We start from the raw sequence: 19,147 nt of genomic DNA on the forward strand, positions 1-19,147 counted from the left end.
ACACTCTTTGAAATTCTGAAACAGTGGCAGCGGAATATTATTCAGAACTTTTACACAAATCACAACAGCTTCACAAGATGTGAAGGACATGGAAGGGAATTAGTGTCTGTGAAGCGAGTGACACAGATTTGTGGTTACTAATTGTTGTTAATCAATCTGTGTACTGCACGTGTTGTAAATACACTCCGTCCGCACAAGCCTTGGAAGACCCAATGACTGGCCGCCGTGTCATCCTCTCAGCCACTGAATGCGGATACGGAGGGGCGTGTGGTCAACACACCGCTCTCCCGGCCGTAGTTTTCATGACTGGAGCCGCTACTACTCAGTCGAGTAGCTCCTCAGTTTGCCTCACAAGGCCTGAGTGCAGCCCGCTTGCCAACAGCGCTCGGCTGACCGGACGGTCACCCATCAAAGTGCTAGCCCAGCCCGACTGCGCTTAACTTCGGCGATCTTACGGGAACCGGTGTTACCACTGTGGCAAGGCCGTCGGCATGTGGTAAATATAACCAAAGAGAAATTTGGAAAGCGAATCACAGTTTAGGGAGAAGATAAAAAAATGTTGAGGGTAGCTAATAACAGTATACCCCAGTTAGCGATGCAAAGTAACCTGGAAGATGAGTGAAACGGAAAGGTTAGTATCTTGAAGAGCACAGGAACGGAACTACAGCAACGGTAACAGATTACAGACGAATGTCGTACGATGCTGAGATCGTTGATTACGAAATGGGACATCAGAGTAGTGAGAGTATCTGGGCAGTAAAAAAACTGACAGTGCTGAGGTGGAGAGGATATAAAATGCAAACTGGCGCGAACAAAAAAGATAGTCTGACTGAGAGAAGTATGCTATGTGGATAGACATTTATGGTAGGAGCATATCCCTAGGAGGCAGAAAATCAAATTCTCGTACTCAACAAAATGAGGGACTGCCTCAAATGATCACTCAAAATAATTTAAAATGACCATACTGTCACTTAACGGGAAACACTAGGGAACCGCACCCCGCACATAGATACAATAAACGGAGGAGGGATATTCTAAGAATAAATGGAAGCAAATGGACACTGTAACAAACAGATTTATTGACTTACAACATGAAAGCTACCCACTGACAAAAAGTACCATGAATAATAGGGCAAGGGAATACAGTTCAAAGTATAACCTTGGCACGTGTAGATAGGGAGGATGAAACACAATTACATTAATAATTTGTGGACATGCAAAGCGATTGGCTAAGTTGTTAATTAGCTGTAGAAAGTACACAGGAAGACAGGAGAAACCACCACAAGATTTCCAAGAATCTCAGGCTGGATGAGTGACTTTACGACGCGTACTCAGCTGTTGTACAGAGCAAGTTAGATTCGATTCTAAATTGGTTGTGTGGTTACGATTATGTACCATCTTAGAAAACAGGCAGTGTACAAACAAACAGGCTGTCGGCTCTGAGCACTATGGGACTTAATATCTGAGGTCATCAGTCCCCTAGAACTTAGAACTACTTAAACCTAACCAACCTAAGGACATTACACACATCCATGCCCGAGGCAGGATTCGAACCTGCGACCGTAGCAGTCGCGCGGTTCCGGACTGAAGCGCCTAGAAGCGCTCGGCCACCGTGGCCGGCAGGCTGTCGGCAACAGCGGCTGGAAGATGTGATTTTAGCCCTCCCCTTGTACTTACAAGGAGAACACTGGAAGTGGCATAACTCGATTTCCCAGAAAACTATCTCAGTGGAAGAAGGGTCAAAATAAGTGCACGCATGTCTCTGCTTATACGTACATACTCAGCCGTTTCTGAGAAAACGAGCGTCAAAGTTTTCGAGGTATGTGACGTGCCTTTTAGCGAGTAAATATTCCAGTCAAAGCGGTGGCACGGTGGCTGGTGTCTCGGTTTCATATTTTTGGGCCCCGTGTTTGTAACTGCATTATTATTTTTAATTTTGCTTCTCATTTATCTGTCCATGTCCACAGAAGATTACTACACAAATGTTTTCCATTGTACAATAAAATAACATTGTCCTTATTCGTTTCCTGAATGTATGTCTGGCTACTGAATTAAAAGAAAACAATAAATGTATCAGAAAATCATCTGACATTGCAATTGTCAAGTTCCTGTAGTGTATCTTGAGCGTCAGTTTTCGAAAAAGGAAGCCGTTATTCGTCATTTGCCACTAAATCATTGCTAACGCCTGACATTTTCGGCAATATTACAGACATTACAGAGAAATGTCACTGTGTTCCGAATTTCTATGATTCGAATGGTTCTACGATTGGTAACATCCAAAGAAATACACAAAATCATCTTGAAGAAAAAACGTAAGAATCAAATATAAGAATTATAAGAAATGGTATAAGAATTAAACATACGAATATTAGAATTTAAAGAGATTGTAACCTCTGAAAATACCGTACACACATATATTATGTAATAAATGTATGACGTTGTGAAAGCCAGCTGTAATTTTACAATTAGTACAACGACCTTCTATCCCCCAGGTTGATAAGAAACATTTGTGTAGTAACCTTCTACGGACATGGGTAGATAAATGAAGTAATGAAATTTAATAAATGAAAACAATAATCGGGTTTTGAACACAGGTCGCAAAAGTGAGAAGCCACGGTGCGAGCGACCACTTCCGATGAGATTATCGCGCTCTAAAAGGCATCTAAACTGCGTCGAAAGCTGTGACATCGTTTTCTCAGAAAGGGTCGAACATCTGCGGTCAAGCCGAGACATGTTTCGCTTATTTTGACTCCTCTCCCACTGTGGAAGTTTGTGAGAGATCGGGTTACAGAACTAGCCATGTTCTGTTCCTTAGTGCTAAGTACAGGCATCCATCCAGCGGCAGCATAGCTCGTCTCATCAATTATCTCTCCTGTCCTAAACTGGTTTACTTCACCAAACATGTATGCCTATGACGAAGTGTTTTCTCTACAAGAACCTGACAAGAAGCATACTTTACACAAGCCTGAAGCCAAGTGTGCGCTCTAAGAGCCGTTTCCTTGAGTTTTGCTACTAGAACTGGAACTCACCCCAGTGAGCTCGGGGATTCTGAGTTCCGACCAACGAGAAACACGCAACCGCGTTAGACAGTCTGCTGCCCTGTTAGCTCGTCAGACTTCTGCCGACCGCTCAGAGGCGATCAGCCAGAACCAAGAGACTTCTCCCACGCCACGACATGATTCTAAAACTTGTGAATGAAAAGCCCTGCACGTAGGCACAGCAGGAAAACACGAGTTCTCCCGAAAAGTACAGAACGAGGCAATGAAAGGAAAATTCTGAAAGTCTAAGCTGGGCATTACTCTGAGGCATCGTAACGAACATTCACACGCCTTGAGAGAAGCCGCACCTGCCTAGAGATCTCTTATTTGTCTAAAAGGGCTTCTGTGAATAACTGCGTGTTCCGCAACGATCCTGCAGCGTGACGTCAAGGCCATCCGCGCTACCTGCGGACAGGCTCCTTTCCCAGAATACAACAGTTCTATAGCGGCAAATTCCTCTTAGGAGTATCCTTATCTCCCACAGCCAACCTTTGTGCCATCAGGCCTACGAAACCTGCACCATTTACACAAGAAAATCCAAAAAAGTCACTGGCAATGCTAATCCAAATCTACAATGACAGAGCAGTGTAATGAACGACTGCTTGATCTAGGGAATTCGCGTATAAACTTCTGAAATATGATTGTGGACGTTTTCAGAGAAATATAGACACGTCTTAGTTAATACAGAATATAAACTTCAGTGTTAGAAAACTTTTCGGAAGGTAGTGAAACCAGAAGATAAACATTTAAAACGAGACTGGAATAGATGGTTTTGCAATGTGGTAGAACAAAACAAAGGTTTAGATCATGTTTTTTGATGAGTAATGTATTGAAGAGATACAGAGTCGAATTTATAAAGGAGAAATTTACGGTTAGTTTCGTAACGAAGGCGGGTGTGTAAGTGGGGAGGTGGGTGGGGGGGAGGGGGCTAAAAGCTGTAGAAGTAGCCCTGGCAGTGAATACAGTAAACAGGTTAAAATGGATTTAAGTTGGGCTAGTTACGGAGACATGGAGACGCTCGCATAGTATAGATTAGCGTGATGACCTGCATGAGACCAGTCTTTGAGTTGAAGACGACACACCAAAAACAACATTAGTGACATGAAATTGTACTGATTTTTGATTGACTGAAAAACAGAATTGTAATTATACATTATTAAATCACATTTTACAAAATAACATATTGGTACAAGGCTTTTATTTACATATCCCGTTTCTCTCTGGTCTGGTGTGCATTTTTACGAACTTGCACTGCAATAATCTCGACAGACATTGTTCACTTTACGTTGTTAACGAAGCTCTGCTAAAAATGCTTAAGTGGTATACTGTATAACAAAACGATCTAGGCCACTAAGCGAAACAGTCGGATAACCCACAGAACTGCCAAGATCTGACAGCTACTTGTTTGACCAAAGTTTAGTGTTAATAATCTTGCCAATGTAGTGTTGCTTAGTCAATCCTGTGTGTCTTCCTTTCACCACCTGCGACTTCGGCCACGGCACAATAGATTTGTCTACCATATTACATGTTTAACAGACTGTTGTCTCAGTCGCCAACATAGTTTTCTAGGTACTATATATTAATGACACTGCACACAATACTGATAGTAACCGTCAACTCTTCGAAGATGATGCACTGGTCCATAACTAAGTACGGTTGTGTTACGTCTGCCACAGACGGCCCCTGCCCGGCAGACTACACTCAAGACACCCCTGTGTACCATATAACATACACAAGCATTGTCAGGCGCAACCAAGAGGAAAACAGTACTTGAAAACAAACAGAACTTGCTAGAGACTAATGCGAACCTTTTTCTGCAGAAGTCGCCTCACAGATAGAGCCAAAGTTGGAGTACTCCGCCGGCTTTATAAGGCCCGCGCAGCAGCAGTACAGCCAGTTCCTCGCCCAGCTAGGACCAGCTCCGAAGGACCTCACCGACCCTCTTGATGAATGATCGTCTAGGAGTTATTTGTTTTTGTGAGTATATAGTGATTGTTCGAGAAGTGTTGTTCAGTTTCAATAAACGACATTATACTGAGTGTACTACAATACTTAGTACTCTCTAGTCTGAAAGTACGTACTCAAATACTTGGTCAGACCTTGATAAGTTTTCAAAATGGTGCAAATATTGGCAGAGTGCTTTCCATGTTCGCAAATTCGATATTTGTACACTTCACGAAGCGAAAAATGCAGAATTCTGTAATTGTACTGTTAGTGAGCTGCAGCTGGGATCTGTCAACTCGTACGAATATCTAGGGGTAAACTTGGTATGGATTTGAAATGGAATGAGTACGTAGGGTCCGTCGTGGGTAAAGCGGATAACAGACGTCCGTTTGTTGACATTTAGGGAAGTGCAATCAGTTTACAAAGGTGATTGCTTACAAATCATTTGTGCTACCAATCCTAGAATATTGCTCAAGTGTGTGGGAACCATACGAAGTACGACTGATGGGCGATATTGACCTACACAGAGAAGGGCAGCACGAATGGTTCGTCCGTTTGTCTGACCTGTGGGATAGCGTCAGAGATACTGTATGTTGAATGAACTGGATTTGCAAACTATTTAATATAGACGTAAACTATGAAACGTCCCCTTAGAAAAATTTATGAATTACTGTGTTGATAAAGCTCTTACATTATTTGATTTTTAAACAGCTGAGCAGAACTGAACGTACTCAGGCATTTCTCTCTTTACTTATTCTGATCAACACTAAACTGACACACAATATTTTTAGCGCAACGCAATCTGACTTTCAATAATCCCTACAAAAGAATGACCCTGACTAACAATAACCTATACCTTTCAAGAATCACTTACCTCACAAAAGTCTTCGTTACTCGAACTACTGCAATACAGCGAGCGCCAATACTGCCTGCTAAATAAAAGATTCTAACTACTGAAGGCACTAACTACTGATAGCCATAGTTAGCAAATGAAAGATTTCGATAGAAACAAACAATGTATTTACCTTAATAGTGTTCAGAAGTCACTATATATATATATATATATATATATATATATATATATATATATATATATATATATATATATCAGTTCATGACATCCAGTCTTACAAATTTATTGTCTCTGATGGACACACGTCCAGATCATCCGCTCTCAAAACTCCGCCATCTCTCTCCCCACATCCACCACTGCTGACGGCTCACCTCCAACTGCGCAACGCTACGTGCTGTTAACAGCCAACTGTCCAACACTACAATAGCAAATTACAACGACGCAAACCAGCCAAAAGCTGCACACAGCACAGTCAGTGATTTTCATAAAGAGCGCTACGTGACGTTACCAACCAAAAAAAAAGAAATGGTTCAAATGGCTCTGAGGACTATGGACTCAACATCTGAGGTTATGAGTCACCTAGAACTTAGAACTACTTAAACCTAACTAACCTAAGGACATCACACACATCCATGCCCGAGGCAGGATTGGAACTTGCGACCGTAGCAGTCACGCGGCTCCTGACTGAAGAGCCTAGAACCGCACGGCCACCGCGGCCGGCCCAACATAAAAACCTAAACAGCCTACTTACAACTATCACGAGAAAGTCTTCTAACAAAGTGTGAAGAATCAGTTGTAAATGATGAGTCTATGAATATATTACGTCCCCTGTACATCACAAATATGTAAATACGGTCGTGATATGTGAGAACAGCCACCAGTGTTTGAGTGGGCGAAACCCGAAAGCGAATTCAGAAGCACGAACTGATACTGATAAATAAATAGTAGAGACGTAAACGATCTTTCTGTGGGTTCCATCGACTGGAATACTTCCCCTGTAACTGCCCGGCTGGTTCACCCGAAAACCACAACAACAACAATAACAGACGGCACAGAGTCCCTTGTGTGTGATTTGTTGGCGCCGCGAGTCACTTTGGCCGCACCCCGCGCCGGACCAGTGCTACTGACGCTGCGGCGGACAAATGACGCGACAAAGCGGGAATTCGCCGCGCTCTGTAACGAGATGCGGCGTCGCGTTACCGCCTCATTCCTCTCATTAATAAATCACCGCCGCTGGCTGAGAGCCGCCGCCACACACTGACATTCGATGCGGCTTTGACTCGGAATGTGGGCGCTGCGGTCCCTCTGCCAATGGCGGCGATTGATTTCTGATCTCGACCGGCGGAATGCTGCGCCGGTTTCGTGCCTCCAAAGAAAACCGCGACGGGGAGCTGACTAAATGTGCGGCGGGACTTAATTTCGTCCGGAACGCCGTTCCGGCACCTCACAGGGAATTTTATTTGAGCTCACTGGAGCGAGTGGGCATCTCTGTTTTAAAATAGCACACGTGCATTAAGTCACACCGTAGGTGTATTTTACATCCGTTACATATCGGTAACCTTCGTGTCGTCTGTCTTTTGTTCACGACTGCCAGCAACCCCAGAGATCTACAGCACAGCCAAGATAAACTGAGCTTCGTTCTGAAGTTGTGACTTTTCTTTTTTTTGGGGGGGGGGGGGGGCATAAAAAAATGGCTCTATGGAACTTAACTTCTGAGGTCATCAGTCTCCTAGAACTTAGAACTACTTAAACGTAACTAACCTACAGGGTGTTTCAAAAATGACCGGTATATTTGAAACGGCAATAAAAACTAAACGAGCAGCGATAGAAATACACCGTTTGTTGCAATATGCTTGGGACAACAGTACATTTTCAGGCAGACAAACTTTCGAAATTACAGTAGTTACAATTTTCAACAACAGATGGCGCTGCGGTCTGGGAAACTCTATAGTACAATATTTTCCACATATCCACCATGCGTAGCAATAATATGGCGTAGTCTCTGAATGAAATTACGCGAAACCTTTGACAACGTGTCTGGCGGAATGGCTTCACATGCAGATGAGATGTACTGCTTCAGCTGCTCAATTGTTTCTGGATTCTGGCGGTACACCTGGTCTTTCAAGTGTCCCCACAGAAAGAAGTCACAGGGGTTCATGTCTGGCGAATAGGGAGGCTAATCCACGCCGCCTCCTGTATGTTTCGGATAGCCCAAAGCAATCACACGATCATCGAAATATTCATTCAGGAAATTAAAGACGTCGGCCGTGCGATGTGGCCGGGCACCATCTTGCATAAACCACGAGGTGTTCGCAGTGTCGTCTAAGGCAGTTTGTACCGCCACACATTCACGAAGAATGTCCAGATAGCGTGATGCAGTAATCGTTTCGGATCTGAAAAATGGGCCAATGATTCCTTTGGAATACATGGCGGCCCAGACCAGTACTTTTTGAGGATGCAGGGACGATGGGACTGCAACATGGGGCTTTTCGGTTCCCCATATGCGCCAGTTCTGTTTATTGACGAAGCCGTCCAGGTAAAAATAAGCTTCGTCAGTAAACCAAATGCTGCCCACATGCATATCGCCGTCATCAATCCTGTGCACTATATCGTTAGCGAATGTCTCTCGTGCAGCAATGGTAGCGGCGCCGAGGGGTTGCCGCGTTTGAATTTTGTATGGATAGAGGTGTAAACTCTGGCGCATGAGACGATACGTGGATGTTGGCGTCATTTGGACCGCAGCTGCAACACGGCGAACGGAAACCCGAGGCCGCTGTTGGATCACTTGCTGCACTAGCTGCGCGTTGCCCTCTGTGGTTGCCGTACGCGGTCGCCCTACCTTTCCAGCACGTTCATCCGTCACGTTCCCAGTCCGTTGAAATTTTTCAAACAGATCCTTTATTGTATCGCTTTTCGGTCCTTTGGTTACATTAAACCTCCGTTGAAAACTTCGTCTTGTTGCAACAACACTGCGTTCTAGGCGGTGGAATTCCAACACCAGAAAAATCCTCTGTTCTATGGAATAAACCACGTTGTCTACAGCACACTTGCACGTTGTGAACAGCACACGCTTACAGCAGAAAGACGACGTACAGAATGGCGCACCCACAGACTGCGTTGTCTTCTATATCTTTCACATCACTTGCAGCGCCATCTGTTGTTGAAAATTGTAACTACTGTAATTTCGAAAGTTTGTCCGCCTGAAAATGTACTGTTGTCCCAAGCATATTGCAACAAACGGTGTATTTCTACCGCTGCTCGTTTAGTTTTTATTGCCGTTTCAAATATACCGGTCATTTTTGAAACACCCTGTACCTGCGACCGTAGCGGTTGCACGGTTCCAGACTAAAGCGCCTAGAACCGCTCGGTCACTGCGGCCGGCTTCACAACCGATACGGAAGAGTTACATGTTTGCACCTGTTATTGTCCGTCAAAGTAGTCACCAGCGTTGTGTAGAACCAGTTGCCAGCAATGTGGAAGGCGCAACCCATCCATCATTTTGCAAGACAATGCGCGGGCGCATGTAGCGCAAGCTGTGGCTGCCCTGTTCGGTCGATGGGACTGGAAAGTACTGTACCATCCACCATACTCCCCGGACTTAAGTCGTTGTGACTTTGATTTGATTCCGAAGATGAAGGAACCACTTCGTGGCGTTCGCTTCAGAACTGTTCCAGAGATTCGATAGGCAGTATACCGCTCCATTTGCAGCATCAACACAAAGGCTCTGCTAACGGTATACTACGCCTTCCACATCGCTGGCAGGCTCTACACAACGCTGGTGACTACTTTGAAGAATAGTAACAGGGGCAAACATGTAACTCTTTTGCATCGGTTGTGAATAATTAGTTGCCACTATTTGAGTTCCAACCCTCGTATTTCATAACGGCTGTAGCTGCCGCAGTGCCTGCTCCTTCAGACATGAAAGATGCATCTCAGAAGGAACTGTGCTTCGTATTTTGGAATAACACACGTACTTCCGTATAGCATTAATAACTCTCTTTAAACATTTGCCTCATCTTACAGCTCTGTAACGTTGACACTTATTTTGCAAAATTACAAACCTTAAGTATTATTCTGCAAAATTGTAAGTATGTTATTGCATATTTATTCAAACGTTCGTTGCTACATGTGAAAAACTGAAGTAATAATGCCTTCATCAATGAAAGAAGGGGTTGAGTGTATGAACTGAAAGTAGCACAAGCATTGCTTTTCCTTTATCACATACAATAAGAATGAAACTGTACCTAAAATGAAGTACAAAATGGCTTACTCTGAGAACTTCAAGCGTTAGAGAGACGGTCAAAATATTTTTGTGCTTCTGGCCCTCACATATTCTTCAAGACCTGAAGATCCTGATATTTTTCACGAGGGATGAGTAATAGATCTGAAAATATAAAGCAGATCGTTTTCGAATTTGGAATTATATGGCAGCAAAAAATAGGTAAGGTTTGGAAATTATCGTACTGGCACAAGAAAACTCAGCTGAATGAGTCGATTTTAAAGCAGCAGTTTCCTGTGATGCGTTATAAACCTGTCATGAATCTGACAAGTGTTGAATGAGTTCTGTCTATGGCTAGTTCTCTAGCTAGACTTGCAGGAAAGGGACACTTCTGCTTGTCGAAGGCTTCAGGAATTCTGTCCAATGGCATAGTTTCAGATGTAGCTTCAAGAAAGTTGAATGGAGAAAGTTTTGACCGAGCTGCTTGAACATCTTCATCTAATCTTTGGGAACTTTCTTTGGGAGCTTCTGTATGAGCTTTCTGGTTTATAAGTCCGATGTTTTTGTCATTGTTGTTGTTGTGGTCTTCACTCCAAACATTGGTTTGATGCAGCTCTCCAGTTTGCGTGGGCCTCTTCATCTCCTAATAACTACTGCTACCTACGTCCTTCTGAATGCGCTAACTGTATTCATCTCTTGGTCGCCCTTTACGATTTTTACTCCCACATTTCCCTCTGTTAGTAAATTACTAATCCCTTGATGTCTCAGAAAGAGGCCTGTCAAACGATCCATTCTTTTGATCAAGTTGTGCCACATACTTGTTGCCTCGTCAATTCTATTCAGTACCTTGTCATTAGTTATGAAGTCTACCCATCAGTAACAGAGTAAATACAGGACGACCGCAATTTCTTATTGCATGTTGCATATATTAAGGGATAAGCATACATTTATGTCCAAGTTATCCCCTCCCCTTAACTTATTGTTGTCCTAACTGATTAATGACTCCTGAGGATAATCTGTCCTTCTGTGAAATACTCCACCCCTCTCTCTCTCTCCTCCCCTGCATGCCTGTGGGAAAGGGACAACATTTTGTCACCGCTCCCCCATTCAGTCCAGAACCACTTTTCTCCCTCCTACCCCTCCCTACCCCATTCCCCACTCCTCAGTGCACCCCGAAAGAAATTCTTTTTTTTTTTGGGGGGGGGGGGGAAGGGATAAATCGCCTAGTCTCTGCAGAGTTGTTTCTGTGGAAGGTGCAAGTAATTACCCTGTCCAACAACTACACGTCCTGATCATGAAATCACACTGCTAAAGATTTCAGGTGTTGATGTGTTGGAAAATTTTCGTGTATGTACTCACTTTGATGTGCAGGGATCAGCTCAGCTAGTGCACAATGCCAACAACAGAGGACGTCCCAACCCCCGCCCCAATCTTCACTTACTCCTGCCCAGCCCTCCTAGGAAAAAATTGGCGGGAAAAATTGCTCAGCTTGTACTCAGCTGGTGGACTGGAAGGATCCCGCGACAGGAAATTCAACTACACCGCAGACGGCATGATAATATATTGTTCATTTAGAAAATGCAGTTTTCATGCCAATTCACAGGAATTGGATGTCTTTATTTGTGGCAAAAGCTCATTATTCTCTGCAGGTTATTTATTTTTGGATGATGCAGTTCTTGTAAAATACATCGAAAAGAAGTAATTAAGTACATTAAGAGATCAGTTTTTTCCAGTTGCACAAGGAATAGCGACATGAAATCAACGTCAACATAAAACACTCACTTCATGTAATTATACACTTACAGATCGCGCTGAACATATCAGGCAAGAAAACCTCTCGACAGCACCTTCACACGTAGCTCACTGCACCACATGCGCTGAACTGCCGGCTACCCTTTGGGTCAGAAGTGGTGGACTGGGAGGCGCTATTCACCTTTAGAGGAATACATGATACCCGATGCCAGCTTTCTTTGAAATTTCAAACCAGACCCAATTTCTGTTTGTTTCTAAACACGCACCTTTCTCACCAGTTCGGTGGAAACAGCTGCTCTATGTGCTTGCCCTGCTGTGCAGATACTGACCGAGCTAGTTCACAGTGCCACCAGCAGAGGACGCTAGATGAAGCAACCTCTCCTCCCCCCCTTCCCCCACTCCCAATCCCCTCCTCCGCTTCCCCATCCTCCCTACAGTTGCTGTTCATCAGACTAAGCATCAGGCGGTGGTAACTCTTTCATATTGATATCCGAGAAATTTTTGTCAAACCGTGAGTGAGCCAGATCGCTGTTCGATCATCAGCGATCTCTCTCTCTCTCTCAAGTGGTTAATTCATCATAGCGAGGATCTGTCACATAGCACCGGAAACCACACTAACCCCTGTTTTATCTTGAGCAGTGTAGCAGATACCTGGTAAATCCCGAGCCTTTCCAAAATGCTTGGCTGTGGGTGTCTCGGAAACAGTCCTTTTGCACAGTGCCCACTCAAAATGATTGACTAATTAAATCGATACCCTCTGTGTGGGACAGTTTTTCATTGCTTCCTATTGGTGGATACTAGGACTGGCATATTTGGTGGGAAATTCCAGAGGTATCTGGCATTTGATCACACAGCTGCCTGATTTCCAAACCCAGTTCTTTCCCATTCTCGATTTTCTTTCCCTCCTATACAAGGATACTGGTACAGTTAGGCCGTTTGGTGAGAAATCTATTACACTGGAGGTAGCTGAAAATGGTAGCGAGAATTTCGAAATTTCGAATTTCAGCTCAGTTGCGCTATGCCCTTAAACATTTTCCAGGAGATAGGTCAGGGTTTGACTGGAGTGTGCTTGCCATACCACTGTCAAATACAATAAACTGATAAATCAGGAATTTGATGTCTCGATTGGAAACAGTGCTGTGTAAAACGATAGTTGTAATTTCAAATTTTAATCGACTGAGAGGAGTTGTTATGGGGTAGGTTTTATATCCCGCATGGGTCTGCTCCTGAAAACTGAAGGGTAGACCGAATGTAGGAAGCTAGGAGGAGCAGGTGAGGTAGAACACTTGGTACTGCAACTAGAAATGGTTTTACTATATCACCAGACAATAACTGGAATACATCAATTGTACTTAACTTTGCCTGAGATGAGCACATAGGTGCGAAGCTGTACTGAACAGTGAATTTAACTTCAAAATCTTTTGTTAAAGAATTTACTTTATTTTCTAGCGATTCGTCAAGAACATTAACACATTTAATCACACTATGTGAGTGTGGAAGCAGTTGCCAGTGAGTAAGTAATGAAACAAATTTCTTTCAACGAATGGAAATTTTTATTCCTAAAAACCCTTTGCTTTTTTTAAAAAAAACAGATTAAAAAATTATAATCAGAAAGCACTACGGGAGACATCTTCAAGGGGGTCCCGCAGTCGGAGACGAAACGTTGGGAATCGACACAGAATTCATCAACCGACCACGGCATAACAGCCCGGATAATTATAATGGACATAATATTTCCGGCCGTAAAAGTCTACATTTTATTGCCGGAGGGACCAGAAATGACAAATAATGCGCGGTCAAACTGGCGAAGAATGTGCCCCTGCTCCCAGTGCTGCGTGCCGGAGAAAACGCGATAGAACACCAAATCATGCGGCGCCACGCCAGAACGAGGTGAAGCAGTGGGGCCGTGCGGCCGCGGGTGCAATAGCTGCAGGAGCGACCGATGGGCGCGGCCATGAAGCAGTTCCGCTGGGCAACGGGTGCCACGCGGCTGGGAGCGATAATGAAGCAAGGAAAAGTCCATAGCGCGCGCTCGCGAGAGTGCGTGGCTCCAACTTGCTCATCTGCGACTTAAATGTACGCTCACAACGTTCAGCCTCGCCGTTCGACTGCGGGTGGTCAGCGTTTCGACTGGCCTGTTCAGCTGTTGGGTGCTGTCACTGGTCAGTAGGGCGTCCTTCCGGAACACATCTGCATATGTGAGAGGGACAGACGTCGCCATAGGTGTTGCTACAGCTTCACCTGTCGGTGTTTGTACCATTCTTTGTTGGAGACACGCTGAGCGAACGTGGCCTTCTTGACCACACCTGAGCGAGTTTTCGACTGACCATCGTAAATGACTATCTCTCTGTAACCTCTATTTGTGAAATAGAACGGCACATGTTTTAATAGCTCGATCTGTATTTGTCAAACACCATTAAGTCCGGGATATTTGGTAAAGGTTGTCCATTTTTCTGCTACATGACCAAGTACCCGACTGTGGTGTGCGTACTGTAAGACCTTCGGTACCCACACCATCAGATTATTTGACTTGTCGCTCTAACGAAGTAGGCGAGTGTCAGCAATATGTCTCGTGGTCTTACCGTGGCGTGTTTATCTTCTGCCGTTAAGTCAGACGACAGAAATGCCACTTGCGCGCTTAGAGTAGCAGATTGACGGTGGCCAACTTTAAACAGAACGTGATTAATTTTCACACACATTCATTAAAATAATAACAAGCATAAACATTACGTAACTTGACTCTGGCTGCTATTTACAATTGACAATATGAAGTTCCTTTGGTCTTAGTACGTTAATCGTATTCTCACATATCTCTGATACTTGACAAAGTGTCTATACATTTATCTTCATGGCTATGTACAGGAATATGATAATCGTCTTAGGTGCAGACTGAAACTTGACTATAGACTGGTACACACTAATGCAGACTGGTACATACTGGAGCAGACTAATGCAGACTGACTAATCGGAGGTCTGTACACTCGTTATAATACCTCGCGCGTTCAGGTATCACTTCGCGAGTGTGATCCGCGAGGAGAAAAGGTTCTACATTAGCAGCAATATCATTGGCTGCGTTACATATTAATACACGGATCGGCGGAAGCAGAATTTGGTTCGTCTCTAAGGCAGCGCCATCTCGTAGTGCGGAGACAGACGAGCGCTGCGCCTGCGCTGTTGTGCTTAGCGGGGCGCGCTCTAGTTGGAAAGTTGTGTACGCGCTGACTACGCGGAACTATGTACACAAGACCGACCATACGGTTGTAGAGCGTTAACCACGATCTCAGCCGGAACCTCAAATAGTAGCTCAAATACTCTGACAATTCTTAACCCAAGCCCCGCACGATCACTACTGTTCTGACATGGCATCATAATGTTTAAGTCCATCTTTATGGTCGCGTACGATCTTCTTACACACTCTGTCGTTATCAGTTTGATGTAGACCACATTGCTTATTATTGAGAAGTGGATTACAAATTTTGATTTCTTGGCGAGGAAATTGTTCTACTTCAAATGCCTTCGTTTGTGCAAATTCATTATTAAAGCTGGTCTTGATGGTAGTTTGTCGGTACGGATGAGTTATTAATGTTCGAAAGTGCAAGCACTAGAGAAGGCTGATATGAAGTAAACAACCACGTGCGCGCGAAGCTCCGCGGCAAGGACGTAAACAGACGTCCGAGCTGCACGTCTGCGGAAAGCAGACTTGGACATGCATGTATATCCAAAGGAACTTTGCAATGCAATCGGAATAACACAGCCACTGCATTGTAAGACTTTCATGTCCAGGTGGGGAAGCACCGATGATATGCGGTTAATAAAAAGCTCTTGTATATGGAATCAGTGTGGTTCCCCCTTCCCTGTGCTTCAACACATACCACGTTGCTGTCTTCACGTGTACTATGATAACAGGGCTCCATGTGCCTTTCACTGTATCAGAACAAGACACTACAGTTCTAACAGCTCCACCAACCTGGCGTCTTGATGCGATGTCGCACTCCAAGCGAAAAGGAATCTCTATGTATTGATTCCGTTGCTTGTGGTGAAAGGATTTTATGTAATAAGAGTGACACAGGCTAAGGATTTTATATCATCTAAATAATGGAGGCAGTGCTTATAGGGACGCCACCATTTTTATTATAACTTAATTACGTCAGAGAATGTACCAGACTTAATTCCACAATTACTTTGTGTTTGAGAGGTGGCAGTGGTGGGGAGCGGAGTTGCCAACCCGCACACAACATGTCGCATAATCATGGTGCAGTCAGTCGCGCGCAGACCGTAAAAGAATCAACTCGTCTACTCACCGATTGTTGCCGACCACCGACGTCTGTCTAGGTGGGAGGGGGGGCTCCGATGCTGCAGGAACAGCGATGCATGTCGTATCACGTTATAAAGATTGTGAATCTGACAATCTTTCAATAGTTTAGTGCAGAAAGTTAAAGGTTTACCAAAGCACTACCTTCAGCAGTAGATAGAGTGTTGGCATCCTTGTGGGGTTTTATCGCCATTTTAATGCTCTTTTTCAATCGCCTGTTGAATATGCATAAAGCAGTAAGAAGCCCCTCGGTTTTTGTTGTTCTGTTTTGTCAGGTGTCGTCTGTTGGACTGAAAATAAAGCTGGGTATGGACTGGGAGAGAGAAAAGCAGGTCGGCAACACAATTCAGGTGATACTCCACTGACGTGACACGGCGACTTGACCTGCGCCTTCTCTTGTCTTGAGTAATTAATGCTCCACGCATCGATTCGGCCGAGACCGTAGCATCGCCATTGGTATTAGCTGTTGTGATGGTAGAGAACGTTCTGAATATGCTGAAAATAATTGTAAATGCAAATTTAGGAAATATTAATTCAATAAACATTCATTTATAGGGGAAGCAAGATCTGCATACCAGGCATATGGTTTATATGCGAGTAAGTCTTAAATATAATGTCCAAGAAAGCAATGCGTGCAGAAACTGCAACTCTGCGTCCTGCGAGCATGCGTGACCGGTACCTTATATTTACAGGATGAGACACACCCCTATAAAAGTGGAGCGGTATGAGGAATCCTAACGGCACCTGGTATGGGATGGCTACTTTCAGGATCAGTGACGACAGCGGCGGCCAGTTTTAAATTCGCTATATAGGATTTGGACTACTTTTTCAAATGGGATCGGGAGCATGTGGCAGATCATTTTGAACTGCCTCTCTCCCAGGAGTACACGTGGGATATCTTTATTTGTGTATGAGTTATGACCTTTACAGTGTAGGACACTTCTGGAACTGCACATTACACCATACGGTCAATACGCGCTGGACACACAATCGGAGTTGTGTATGAGATAAAAATCTATAACGCGGCCCATCTTCGCCGGCATTTTGAGTAGGCATGCGCCTCTGTTGACCGACAGGTCCTGTGACGTGTGCAACAGGACTGGAAAAATGGACTCCGATTGTGTGTCCAGTACAGTGGAGTTCGTATTGGGCATATGCTTCCTAAAATTTAAGAGGTCATAACTCTTACACAAAGAAAGATATCTTAAACAGATTTCCTATGTTTATTCCCGAGAAAGAGACAAAATGATGTGCCTCATGACCCCCTTCCCAACTGAAACCGGTAATCCAAATCAAATAGGGTGAATTTCAGGATGGCCGCCGTTGTCGCCATCGCTCCTACAAGTTGCACTCCCACCTAGACAACCCATACCACAGGCAATTATCATTCCTCACACCTTTCGATTTTTATGGGGATGTATCCAGACTTTTGCCTCACCCTGTATAAAAGATGAACAGTTATACAGCCGACAAACTGCAGAACCGTATTCCTCACTGGAAATGGAGGAAAAAGGCCCTATGAACATATGTCTGGAACCGGATGCTGTTCTTGCAACAGCAAAAAATTGTCTCAGAACACAGCACAGAGCTGCATCGCATCCACGTCGTAACAGATGTTGAAAGTGGCGTCCATGGGATGCAGTGCACGCATTCATACATCGCATCATGGACTGGCGCACGTTTTCGCACGTTCCGGCAAATAGTGTCGCAGGCACGGTGAGCTCGCTGTTGAAGGGTCTGCGCACCAGGAAACTGTTCAGCATACTCAATGATTCTCAGATGGCCCTCAGAAAAATCCAGGGCCATGCTACAGAGGCTCTGCGTCACATCCAGCACCTGGGGAGATGTTGTTGAGGTGTTGGCGAACTGTAGAATGTATGAATTCTCCGCCCTGCGAACTTTCCGCCGGACTAGAAATCTGCGAACTCTCCGCCTCGTACCTGCGTCCATTGTGTCCCGACCTACCTGCAGCCGGACCGTCCTAATCACGTTGCTCTGCCTGTTCCCTGGAATCGGCCGAACTTCGCCCGCACAGTCCTGTCTGCCTGTTAGTACCGCTCTGGTTTTCGTAGACTTCACATCGTGCCGCTTGGATATTACCATCTCAGTAGTTGTGATATGGAAGTTTCAACGACAATTCGTGGTAAGCCTAGTTGCCACTATGAAGGTTATCCTTACACAGTGAAGAAAAGTAAGGAAGATGAGACTGTGATTTGGCGCTATTCAAAACAGAGAGCGAAGCATTGCCGAGGAAAGCTTAAAACCAAGGATTCTACACGCTCTTTTCGCACGAGCATCAATGTGTACCTCCGGACGCCGCAAGGTTGCAAGTACAGAGGACTCTGAACCAGGCAAAGAAGAGGGCACGAGGGGAAAATACGTCTATTTCCAAAATCTATTCAGAGGAACTGGTAGCTTGCATAATCGACGGTACGACTTTGTGACAGAAATGCCTGAGCATCGAACAACGTACAGCACGTTATACAAACAAAGGGCAAAGTCACAGGGACGTGAGTGGGGTCCAGAGACAAGAGACGAGATTGAACTTAAGACAGAGCTATTAACTATGAATAATGGCAGCAGTTTCCCGTTATGCGACGATGAATCAGGAGACAGGATAAAAAGCTATTTAAATATTAAGTTATTGAATGACTTGGCGATATTTGCCGTGATCAATTTCGAGCTCACACAGAACTGTATTAATTTCTTATTTTTGCTACCTCCACGTCGAATATTTTGTTCTGCATCAGGCTGATGTTTACGCAGTGGTTAGCTATGTATTTTGGCACCCAGAGTGAACTTCTGTCATCCTTATTTAGCAATTCCGCTAGGACCATTCTTCTGTTTGAGGTGCTGTCTAGGTAAGGTATTTCTGTTTACAGTTAGACTTGTTCCTAAGGTTTTAAGGTTTAAAAATTCAACCACTCTTGAAAACTTTTAACAAATTCATATGCGTTGTTCAAACTCGTGCCTGTCGTAAAGAGACAATAACAAGAATAGTACAAACTGTGATTTTTAGTTGAATGTGC

The 19,147-nt window shown here is 44.3% G+C and overlaps 1 pseudogene; it reads right to left on the bottom strand.

Annotated features, from left to right (window-relative positions):
* Window positions 1-373: 373 nt before the first annotated feature.
* LOC126254241 (5S ribosomal RNA) lies at window positions 374-491 on the bottom strand (annotated as a pseudogene).
* Window positions 492-19,147: the final 18,656 nt, after the last annotated feature.

Source organism: Schistocerca nitens, chromosome 4 (genome assembly GCF_023898315.1).
Source record: "Schistocerca nitens isolate TAMUIC-IGC-003100 chromosome 4, iqSchNite1.1, whole genome shotgun sequence".
Classification (NCBI taxonomy): domain Eukaryota; kingdom Metazoa; phylum Arthropoda; class Insecta; order Orthoptera; family Acrididae; genus Schistocerca; species Schistocerca nitens.